Source organism: Lasioglossum baleicum, chromosome 4, assembly GCF_051020765.1.
Source record: "Lasioglossum baleicum chromosome 4, iyLasBale1, whole genome shotgun sequence".
Classification (NCBI taxonomy): Eukaryota; Metazoa; Arthropoda; class Insecta; order Hymenoptera; family Halictidae; genus Lasioglossum; species Lasioglossum baleicum.
Window position 1 is genome coordinate 19,986,859 of NC_134932.1, and position 12,785 is coordinate 19,999,643.

The following is a 12,785-nucleotide window of genomic DNA, read 5'->3' on the forward strand; positions in this document are numbered from 1 at the left end:
AAGACGGCTGTAAAATTTTAATAACAGCCATCGTAACCTCGGCGACGTTTCTTATCCCCGTCGAATATCTTCCGAAAAAAGACTCTTTCCTTTTACCGTTTTTTAAATGGAAATGAACGGAGATATCGCACGTCATTCAGACACTATCAAAAAACTTATATAATTCATAAAATTTCATTTCTTTCGCTACTTATAAAGTGTTTTATGGCTCTCGCTCCTCGCGCATATACTCCGCCAACTCTCACGTGCTCCTGCGTTGAAAATCCAGCATTCTGTGCTTGTACGCATTAGAAAATGTTCTGTTTCGCCCAGATCCTGACAATATTTTTGGGACAATAGTAGTGCAATAGTTTGTTGTGTTTTTTCGGGTGCAATAGGTTAATACCTGTCTCGGTATGAAGGGTGCTCGAATTCAGTAGGGTCTATTAATAAGAACGCGAGAATAGTCCGTATTGTTTACAACGCAACGGTCAGGAGCGAAAATGGCGAGCAGACATGCACCTGGCCGCAATGAAGCCGGTCGCTGATTAAATCAGCGATTCGATTTAATTTAATGCTTCATATATCATTGCGCGAGCATATTTCAGATTTATTGCGAATTCAATGCGGTGTTAAACGCGATGATATATTCATGGAACACGGGGCCGACCGCCGCTCTGTCGTTTATTCTCGCAATCAACCGCGAGACGCGCTCTACCGCGGCATTGTACAATCGAGAATTATCCATTAAACCACTTAGACACGCCGGTCTACTCGTTTTCGGCGTATCCTATGGGTGCCAGGAGTAATAATTAATGGACACGTTTTAAAGCGGGACGGTTCATTGCACAAATTTTCATATTCCATTCGCCGCAGCGAGTTTCTTAAGAGAATGAAATCCCTCGGGTGGAGGAGGGGATTAAGATGATCCTCCCCTTCATTCCATTTTCTATAAAGCACTCTCCTTCCTACGTTTCTTGCCAACTTCCCGCCCTCCTACCTTCGTACCTTCTCCCTCGTGGTATTCATAGTATACATATGAGATATTCCGAAGTTCCTTCTCTCCACGATATTAATGGCAAACCGAAAAGAAGGATCTGCGGACCCGTAGTTCGTTATTTCGAAATGTTCGGTCCATGACGTAAGAATTGTTAGCTGGGCTGCGGATTTTATTAATTTTGGCCAAAACTTATGGTAATTTTTGTCGTGAACTAGTAAGCTGCCCTCGAGATCGCAATCCATTTTCCTAAATGAAGATTTTCAAGTTCTTAGACATTCACTTTATTTCATATTAAATAAAGATCCGTGAAATAAAGGTTTTCTTTCAACCGTTTTATACAGAGACCTACAGATCCAAGAAAGCAGCTCGGACAACTTCGAGTCATCCCGGCGAGCATCTAGCAGAACAAAAAATTAATTGGCTAATTCCGGACAAATTAGAATTCGAAGAAGAACGGCGCATCAATTTTCCTAAATGAAGATTTTTAAGTTTTTACACGTTCACTTTATTTCATTTTAAATAAAGATCCGTGAAATAGGTATTCTTTCAACCGTTTTATACAGAGATCTACAGATTCAAGAAAGCAGCTCGGACAACTTCGAGTCATCTCGGCGAGCATCGAGCAGAACAAAAAATCAATTGGCAAATTCCGGACAAATTAGAATTCAAAGAAGAACGCCGCATCAATTCGCACGACCTCTCGACTGCAATGCTCCCGGCACTGTCTATCGGGAGGCGAGCATTCCGACGTGCAATCAGGAATTTCAATTCCGCCCGAAAAAAATCACCTGCCGAAACGATCGGCTCGCGGTGCGTCCCATAGCAGTAAATCGTCGCGAGGCGATTAACTTGATAACAGCTTGTAACTCCCGTCGCGGCGGATCGATCCCGGAACACTTCGCCGGGGACTTGTTCCGTTCCCTTCCACTTGTTCTCGCACTGTGGTTCCCAATATGCATATCCACTCGGCTCGTAAACTATTCGATCGCGCGGCACTCGAGCCAGTTCGCATATATCCTCCGGCTGCAGTTTTCAGCGCGGCAAACGCAGCATGAACCGTGCAACGTGCTCAAGTCGAGCGTTCCGCTTCGAGGCTGCGCCGCGCTCATGTTACATTCTTGCCCGAACTTGGTCTCCTTGCTAGCACCGTACCCTGGTGGATTGTTACAATGGGTCGTAACTCAAATAAGTTAAGGCGTAATTGTTTTTTTTATTAATCGTTCTTCTCTTATTAACAGCTTGCTCTACGATTTATTTTACGATTTCAGTGATTAGAACTTTTTTGTAGTTCGTAATTTCCTAAAAACAGAAGAAAGTTTATATATATATTGTATGCCTACATGTTCTCCAATAATTGTACATTAACAAAACCGAAATAGAATTTCATCTCGGTTTAAAGGAAATTAAGTATCTTCATCACGGTCAGAATTGTAATCGTGATTGATTGATTAATGTGTACCATTAAAAAAAGAAATCATTGAAAAATCGATGATTGATTCAATCGATTGATGAAGTTAATCGTCAGTTATGAATCGCAATTAACGATTAATAAGTATTTAATCGTTAACCGCAATGTGTGTGTGTGTGTGTGTGTGTGAACGAATAAACTAGGAGATTAATTGTTAATTGCGATTAACGATTGAAGTAGAAATTTAGTCGTCAATCGTTGATTAAAGTGTTGCCAACTCTGGACACGGTTATACGAATCTATATAATAAATCACAAGTCCACACAGTTTTGTCGTATTTAAACATTAATGTTGTCCATGATACAATTGCTAAAAGCAAACTTCATTAGCATTTGTAGGCCCTAAGAGGGTCTAAGAAGTAACTCTGCAGGTTTTATTACAATGACCAAATTACTCTGATTTCGTTGGATTTTTTGGGTTAACGGCAAAGGCGAGTTCAATAGTTCCTTAAAAAAAGATGATAAAAATCCGGTTCATTCCTCTCACGGTGACGATAGAGATGTCGCTTAAATTTCACGACTAAGAGAATCCATCGCGTTTGAAGCTGCTTCGGCAACGGTGCACCGATTGAACCGATTAAATCGGGTCCTGTCTGGCTCGGGACCAGTTTCCGTATCGAAGATTTCTGTGTCTCTCGCTCGGGGAACCATATCGGTCGTATATCGACCGTCGGCGTCGGTCATAGAACGACTTGCTAATGGTCGAGAGGCAACGGCGATCCGGAATGCCGATCCCGCGACGAATACGAATCTGAATCCGGCCAGACACTTTGTACAGATCGAAACGCACCCCGCTTGACAATGCAATACGAGCCGCGCGCGAATCGAACCAAACCCGGTTCGGCCGGTCCGTAATTGAAACGCTAGGGCCACGTGTTCCACGGTTGCACAGGATCGAGATGTCTTGGTAGCCTTCGAACTGTCTGTCCCTGGGAAACTAATGAATCCGCTGGCACGCCAATTACCGAAACCCGAGAAATGTAGCGAACCCGATCGATTTTTCACCGGAAGACGCCGGGAAACCTGTTTCCACGACTGATGAACTGCTCGCGGTCCGCTGCGCGTTCTGCTCGTGGCCGTCCGCCGTGGAAAGCAATTCTTTGCTCTTTCGAAAGGTACTAATCGTGTGTTGCATGTAGGAGCACCTAACAGCCGTATTTTATCAATAAGGAACGTTTTGAAACAGAAACAAAGTGAGGAAAGCTAATTGTGTGAAAACAAACTTCGCTTTAATCGCGCATTCTGTTCACAAACCTGAAGCTATCAAGCGATGTCCCTGCCATAAAACGGCGCCCACCGCAAGCCTCTGCACAAGTATTTAATAAATATTTTCGCCAAAGAATTTTCGGATTGAAGAAGTCGGGATTGTATCGTGGGCGGTTAAACCGCTGAAGAATCTTAAAAATGGCTGGATTGCGACAAGGAAATGTCTCTGGGCTCCGGGGAATTCAACTTTAATTAGAGCGAAAGAGCTATAAGGTATAGCGGCGGAAGTATGAATAACAAAGACCGGTTGAATTCTGTTGGAAGTTTAATAACATTCTTCACGCACCGTCTGATAAACCCGTGGGAGTCAGGGGGTCCGCAGTTCGACGAGAAGAAAGACAAATCTGCGAAGGAGCAGCCGAGGACGAGATGAATTTTGTTCGGCGAGACGACGACGCCGGGGGTCAGGGAAATAAGGGGAACGTCGAAGAGTAGAATGGAGATGAAAGCGGCCGAATAGAAAGAGGAAAAAAAGAAAGGAAAACTAGAAGAAAGGGTGCCTTCTGTGTTCGAGAGACAACGAGGAAGAAAGAATGTCACTCGTATCCGCGAGGGGAGTGGCAGAAGTCCCGGGCAGACTTCGAAATTCCGCGAGTTTCTGTAAATTGTGCTCCGCAATGCGGCGGAAGGAAGCCCCTCGGTCTAGCCGCTGTGTTTCGCTCCACCGGAATTATAATAATTCATCACAACGAGAGCGTTTAACGTTCAATGCTGACTCGTAATAACGTAACGTAACGCCGAGCAACCCGTAACTAATTCACTACGATGGGAACCGCGAACTTTTGTAATTTGCAGGATTACATGCAATTAAACCGACCCGCCCTCCGCCGCAGTTCACATTTATCGATAATATCTGCGCGAATATTAAGTAAATATTTCATGGAATTGCGAGCCGAGCTATGATCGGAACGCGCAACGCGGGCGCGATACTACTTCGCGGTGAAATATAATAAATTGTTGACAGACGACTGCGCGAGCAGAATGCTGCAATTGGGAGCTAACGCGTGAGGCAAAATACTGTCTGAGTATTTTGGAATTAATGCTCTCAGGAAATTTGTTGCGCCGAAATAGGAACGTCTATATCACTGACCGTTCTATTGGAAAATGTTCCGTGCGGTCAACCTCGGCGCGAACGCGAGCACTTGTAGAATTTAATGCGTTCAATGTCGACTATCAATCCCTAAGAATCCCAGAAAATTTAGGTAATCAAACCAAAACTCGAAAGTTAACCCTCCGGCCGGCAACTTGGGTCGTTGAACTTCACGAAAATTTCCACTTCGTAATTTTCCCACTTTTTACTTTTATTGCAAGGAGGTACCAGCAGTTAGCTGAAATATCACTTTCACATTAAACTGAAAACTAGAGCAAGTACTTAAGAATTTTTCAGATTTTTTGAAAGCCCAAAACAACAAAAAATTAGTACTGGAAATGAGAGACCCGTTACGCAGATCATGATAATGCAGTTGGAAATGTGTTTATATGAGAATGACTGAAGCTAGTGAATCCAATATTTTAATACCAAGCAGCAAATTATGTAGTTGAAAATTCGCAGTCTGTTTATTACATTCTTCGTTTAGGATCGATCGGAACGTTGCATGTAAAAATATAGTAAATGCATCAATAAAAATTTTCATCGTTTATCATGCTCCTTTGTGGACATGGAATCAATTCAGCGAAGCGGACTGGAAATAATTGAAAAATATGGCTGAACTGTTTGCAGTATAGCTCCAAATATAATACTATCTCAACTGCGACACTATTTTATAAACTTTCTACAGAAAATGAAATCATTTATCTTCGAAGCTGCGAGTGCAATTTAATCTTGTAATTTCAATTAATCTTTGTTACTGTTTAGTTCTTACTTCTTACTCTTATTTTCACATTTTTATATTTGCTAGTTTTCGAATGATGTCAAATGTTCTTGGCTTAAATATGTGAATGTTCATCAAAATCAATAACTAACGTTTGACATCCCTCGTAAGATTTCAGCGGAAAGTTCGCCAACTTGGAAAAATCTTGGATTTCTGTAAGAAAAGATTCCACAATAGAACGGGAAAACAATTTTGCAGCGTTTTATCGCAGCTTCCGCTTCGTGCGTAAGATAAGCGTTTAATTTTCGTTCACCGGAGCCTGGAGATTACCGCCTGCAGCCCCTAAACTACGTGTTCCATCTGGACTTTCGGCTGGGATTCAGCCTGGTACAAACATCCGCGTATATTCTAGCCGGCTGCATAAGATGCCGTTTGAGCGAGCACGGCGACCACCGACTCGTTCATGCGATCACGTCTCATCCCGAAGGAACGTCCAAACCCTCGGGAAGGGCGCACTGATATTCCTGAAAATGCACGGAGCATGTAACCACTCGCCCCCACGAAATACACCGAGTGAAACGCTTCGGAATTGCGGGTTCACCGAGTCGAACTTTCGCCCGGGTAACTCCCGCGACGCGACGTTCAATTTTCAGCAGGAAATCGTAATAAGACGTTCACGTTCCACAACAATACCCTGTAACTTGATTTTTCTCGGTGAAAATCAAATTCGAAAGATATTCGACGATCGAATATTAACAGAATTGATCATTCTTTTTTCTTTTATTGGACGATTGCAAACGATCTTGCATCATCTGAAAATAAAACACAACCGTTAAATTGCTTCGTTGTTGTGTATTTTATAGTGTGCAAAATTTGACATTCGAAAATAAAGGATTTTTCATCCCCTAAATACAGCCAAATGTAGAGAGAAACAATGCATATAAAATATTGTTTTAAAACGTATCTGATGTGAAAATTTCATAAAGGTCGTCACTCTACACAGCGATTCTGATATTTGAATAACTAGCATATACAGTTACGTAAATAAAATGTGATCGCTTTTGTTACACATGCTGAAAAATCGAATAAAATGAGGCCTTCAATTGCTGCAGCGCGTGTAATTTGCTTGCACCAATAGCCCGACAAAAGGTGTTACATTCACATTAGCTTCTCATTGAAGCGCATAATTCGTTATACCTGTCTGATTACATGCTAGCCTGTTCTATTAGCGCGAATTTGCACGAGGGGCGTAATTCATTCTACTTTGTCTGATTTACAGTAGTTCAGATTAGATTACAGACAATCGTTCATTGTATTGATTTGGATTCGTGTGAAGTTGAATTACTGATTGTATCATTAGCCTAATTACACGCGGTTTTACTGCACTTCTAGAATATACACAATGTTAAACAACTTGTGTGACGGTGACAGATATTATTTCTCCTCTGATTACACAAGGTGCATGGGATAAGCCGGCAAGACTGCATTTTATGTCACTTGTCTGGCCCCGAGGTGCTCCTACAGCTTATTCTACTTGAACAGTGACAGAAAGACTGGGTAGGATTTGTATTATGTATCTGAATCTAAAGATGCATATGTATGTCGATATTAAAAATTTGATATACGACACTGTTGTTACTGGACAACGGATCAATATACAAAATAAAAATGTTTACCTGAATTGCAACAAGCTCGAATGAAATAGAACCTTATTTTGTTTCTTAACTACCTACTTCCTACTTTTAGTTACAGTAAACCTATCGACCATCAAAAGTGACTGATGTGTATAATATTATAAAAATAACAAGATTAAATTAATTAATATTTTGTGCGATTTTTACTATAACATGTACTGCAGTCAGAAAATATATTCAATAAATTCCCATGAAAACCCATTTTACAGTTTCAATAATTGTCGAATAGAAAATCTAAACTGGGTCATTTGACCCCTCGTGGTAGGTTTAGTGTTAAATCACATCTATTCATTCGTGACAAAGGTGAATAGGTTAAATTTAAAGTAATAAGAATAAAAATTGTTGAACTTTACATTTTTATATTCCCACCCCTTTTCACTACGCATTTGTATTGAAGTTGCAATTATTTGTATTTTCCTCAAGTGACTGTGTTTTCCTAAAACTCTTTAGAGTACTTTCGGCTTGCGGCTTTTTCTGTAGAAAGCATTATCATTTTTTTACGGAGACTTAAGGGACATGGTCGCTTAAAGAAGATTACGAAAATGACTTTCCACGGATGCTAACTAATTTGCAAGAGAATGCAAGGCTAGATTGTGACCAGAAACTTCAGAACGCCAACAAGAATTATATGCCATGTCTGACTACTTAAGGCTTGTACCACTAGCCTGACTACGTACGACTTACATTACTTGCTCGAGGTATTCACGGTATTGCACCACTTGTCCAATTGTGTAGAACTTACACAACTGGCCTGTACAATCCAACATTCTACTGCACATGCTTGAGATGTATGTTCCACGGTTCTATGTGTTATTAATTAAATTTCTTACGAAGCGAATGAAATAACTGGACTGCGGATTTTTATGCATTTATGAAGGAATTTATTCGGTGAAATATGAACCAGTACAAGATTTAAAAAATTCAAGAACGTTCTAATGTTGCTTTTAATGTAACAAAGTCGTTATGGGATGAAATCAAGTTTTATTTTATTCCTGCTGGCCACAATCAATGGAGAACATGTTTATTTTGCATAAAGATCCGCAGTCTAGAAATAACTCTTAAAGCAAATATAAAGTATTTTTCTAGCATGAAGAATAATTTCTTCTACTTTGTCAACCAAACTATAGCACTGTCAGCAAAAGGTTTTAAAGATTTTTTAGGAACAAAGAAGTCATTAGATGTAGAATGTCCTACTTTCAACACTCAATTTATTAGCTTACCTAGGTACCCTTAGAATCTACATAGCCTCTCCAATAAATTTTTAATTTTTCAATCTCAATATGGCACGGACATGCACTTCAGAAGTGATGAATCTTTAAAAGCATTTATGACAGCCTCTCGAGTAGAACGAATTTCTTTGCGAGGAAACACTATAAAGTGAATTAAAAATTGTAAACCCATCGCATATAAACCGGAGAAATATGGAAACTAAGATAAAATTTCAAGTTTGAAATAACACTAATTCATTCATCAAATTTTCATTAAACGCGACGTGGCTCATGCGGTTGTAACAGCGTTACGTTCATTTTTTTTGTACACAACGTTAATGGCTTGTGCAGTTTCCGTTGCGCCGTGTTCATGTTTTCACCGTACAGCCTGAGTTTTAAAATAGCGCATGGTGTATTCACGAAGATGAAAATATTTTTCATGAAACGATTTATAAAAATTTCATAATAGAAGCAGATATTCTATACATATATGCATTAGCTTTTACGCTAGCTTTAGTAGAAGTTCAGACGTACCGTAACGTTCAAAACAATTCACAAAAATCGTTCGATTTCGCAACTTCGGAGTAGTACGCCTCGAATATTTTTCTTCCATAAGTGAACAGTAGGAGTTGTTTCCAAATAGACTATCCGGATAAGGGTTAACTATGCGCGAGGGATTTCCCTTGTACCGTGGCAGTTTCCCAGAAAATAAATAATGGAACACGACGATGACGCTCCGAAGTATCCTTTCACGACCATTCCAGCCGAAGTTGAAAACTAGGGAACATGTTTATCCGCGACGAGGGCGAACTTTTGGAAAGAAGTTCCGGCCGACTCGATTGTAGTTATTCATACGTCGGCGCGCTTTAATGAACCTCGGAGATGCTGTTTAGAAAGTGCGGACGCGTTTAAGTCTACCGCCCTTTCGTGCTGTGTCGTACTCGTATACTTCAAAGTTAGGAGAAGATAGGGATTCCTTATGTAGCTCCGCCGAGCTCCCCGACGAGTTTCGAATTTTCCCAGCGAGAATTTTTCTACCTGTCCTAGTTAGAAAATTCCTGCCGAGCTCTTTGAGACCGGTCTCGTTGCGCCACACTTTGGAAACATAACTTTATCCACCGGTTCCAAACGAATACAAGAGATTCCTGATTTCAGATTACCGGACAATGATTGTGATATCCCGGAATTGATTACATCAGTCGTTCGTGCTTAATTACTCTGGCGAGGCGGGACGCTTGAAATTAATTCGCATGCGTTTAATTCAATCGCTGGATAGTCATTGCTTTAATCGCGTCAACCAGTGAGATGTCTCACGAAAACTGCAACCGTGTAACATACATGAAAATTATCATTATGTAGAAGGCTGGCTATGTTCAGTCCTCAAAGGTGAATCAAATATTGATTCTCCTTTCAAGCGTTTGCTTACATGCTTCAAAGGGTCGTGCAAGTTCGGTAACATGGTATGGAAAATTGTTTAAAGACCCTGAAGAAATCTTCATTAATAAAAGGATCACTTAAAATCACAATCAAATATTCCTGCAATTATTAAAATCATCTTTGTCTGAAAATATTCTTTGTTTGAGATTCGTTGTTTTACTTTAAATAATGCTCGAACGTGCTTAATAATACCGCTGAATTTCGCTAAATAAGCCATGTTTGAACTGTTTGATTGCATTTCTAGAAAGTTAAATTTTTCCCTCGAGCACCACCAATTATGGACAAGAGAAAATTTGAAGTTTCCGACTCGCGTTTTTAAAATACAATCTTTTCAGGATGGACTTTATAATAGCGTATAAATACGATAAGCGTTTTATACGTCAGTATTTAGTGATTCTATTTCGAGAAGTTCCGAAAGAAATATGTATTGCGTTTGAAACAGATGGACCAGTGTAACTTTATAATGCAAAGCATTTTAACGAATTCGTTAGCCGTCTGGATTGCATCCAGCGAAAACGATCCCAACTTAACGGGCCCGGAATCAAATTACAACGACGAAGCAACGGAATTGTCTTATTTCCGACGAAATTATCTCCGTTTAATTGGTTTAATCGCATTACGGTGCCAATTATGCGATGAAATATTATAAACGGAACACCGTGTCGTGCGGGGGGAATGCCGCGAAGTTAAATCCGAATATAATTACAAAGAAACGGCGCATTTGTGAGGAATCCTAATGTAACTATAAAAAAATACTTCTTTTCTTTCTCGTGCCGGCGCGGCGGCGAGGCGTTTTCCTCGTTCTCAACGGCCATATCGCTGGATATTTTCAGCTTCGAGTTCAAATTTTTATCTGCAAGAGCTCTCATAAAACTATATCCTTTCGCATTGAAATTATACCGAGATGTCACACAGACGTCTTGAATGTCGTGCGTATGTCTTCCGAACGCGTCTTATGTTACAGAACTGTACGTGTTAAAGACGTCCCTAAGCGAATGCGCACAGTGGACCTAATTATGCATTGTAATTCCAAGCTGCTATGCAAGATTCAAGTGGAACTGCGTATTCAGGCGTCGAATAACCGCGGGCCCGTATTTGTTAAAATCCGTTTATAGTACAAGATTGCGGGAGATTGCAGTTAAAATTTACATGATCTTCTTAGTAAATGTTCAAGCTTTCATATAAAACAAGTCCGATGCTTAGCGGTCTTAAGTGCTTTTGTGTAATTCTTTTCAAAGTTGGACTACATAATGCTTAAAAATGGATTAAATATTTGAAATGCGCTTACGAACATATATAAAACCATCATTAAAATCTATTTTCTAATGTTCGATGATTAAAATCTAAAACGTTTTATTTACTTTGAATTTTCTGACTTTGTCTTTTAGAACGCTGTATCTCATCACAGTATTATTGTATCTCAAATGAATAATATTTTGGATTCGGGAGCTTTGAAGGGTTGTTACTTTATAGGAAAAAACATTTTTTCAATGTATTAAAGTTGATAAATTGAATTTTGGCCACGAAAACAGGGTCTCCAGACCACTGTACGACGTCCGACGTTGTGTCTCTTTTTCGCACACTTGAAAAAAGAGACAGATGCGTCGAACATCGGCCAAATCGGACGGAAACTGGTCCACTGTGCGCGTTCCCTAAGACGCCTGTTACATGTCGAAGAGATGTCCTTACGAAGTCTTCAAGACTTTTTAAGAGATTTTTAAGACGTTTTTTAAGACGTCTTATTTCTAATTATATCATATTGTCCCTAATTGCTTAGCCTTGACAAATAATAACTTTTCTTTAAAATATAAAAGGTGAGACAATATTTTATCGACTTGGCATTTGAGCAGAAAAATTAACAACTACTCAGATAATTGTAGTGAAACAAATATTAATGATGCGATATGGGAGTTCCATTAAAATCGTCTTTCGTTGAAGCGATGTTTGCTGAACTCGGCTACGATTTATGCTTTCATAATTTCCGTTCGGGTCGAGAGGAACGTTCCCAGGACTTTTTGCTTCAATCACATCGACGACCTTAAACGGAAATTAGTTCGGGGACTCGAAGAGAATCACTGTCCATCTCCGGGGGACGGGTTGGCAGTTGACTTTAATTTGGATAGTTAGTAGGGACGAGGGAGAGGAATGCTACACGCGGGGCGGGAACGAATTTGCAAAGTTAATTCGACAAATTTCGTGGGAGACGAGGGCCCGAAGGTGCCGGTAGTGGGTGGATCGGTCGAAAACGGTGTAATGGTAGAAGGGGTGAAGGTCGACAGAAGAAGAACAGAAGAGCCACACCGAGATTTGCAAATTCGAACTCTCGAATTCCGCTCGCTCAAGGGAACTGTAATTATTCTTGCTGGAATGTCGCGTCTGATTACAATAGCCTCGACGTACAGAGACTGGCTTAACTCGATCTTCTTCAAGGGGAAACCGTGGTCGGAAGAGATACTCCGCTGACATTCTCAATTTCGCGTTGTCCCCGGGGGATTAGCGTACCTCTTCCTCGCAGGGTCACGCAAATTCACGTGTCCCGCTATCTTTCCCCGCTTTGAGCGAGCTGGAACGCCTCCTGTCATCTGTTGACGCAGTATAGCGGCCGCGACAGATAACCGGATGGGAATGCATTATTATGCAATTTGTGACAGAACGCTTGAAAGTCGGGCCCCGCTGCGCCGCGCGCCGACAAAGCAATTTTCTTTCCTTGCTTTCGACTTGCTTCTACGGAAATTATTAACCTCTCGGACTAATAAGCGCGGACGCTTTTGACTCAATAAATTATATTTCGTTTCATACTTTTCATTCAAGTTGCTGGTTCTCTTCGATATTTCTAGAACATTACCTAATTTTTTAACAAAGCAAAATTTACAAAAAATTCAAAAAAATTCTTAAATACTCTTCGATATTTCTAGAACATTAC

General features: G+C 40.4%; 1 protein-coding gene across 5 annotated transcripts in view; it reads right to left on the bottom strand.

The window, feature by feature from the left end:
• LOC143208047 (disks large 1 tumor suppressor protein-like) overlaps window positions 1-12,785 on the bottom strand; it is a 428,128-nt gene that overhangs the window by 131,853 nt on the left and 283,490 nt on the right. Inside the window, exon 3 of one of the 5 annotated variants that reach the window (XR_013008823.1) lies at window positions 198-12,707. The exons of the other annotated variants lie outside the window; for them this stretch is intronic. The gene's annotated coding sequence lies outside the window, so the exon portion shown is untranslated. Of the gene's footprint in view, window positions 1-197; window positions 12,708-12,785 lie in introns of those variants that run through there. 5 annotated transcript variants of the gene reach the window in all.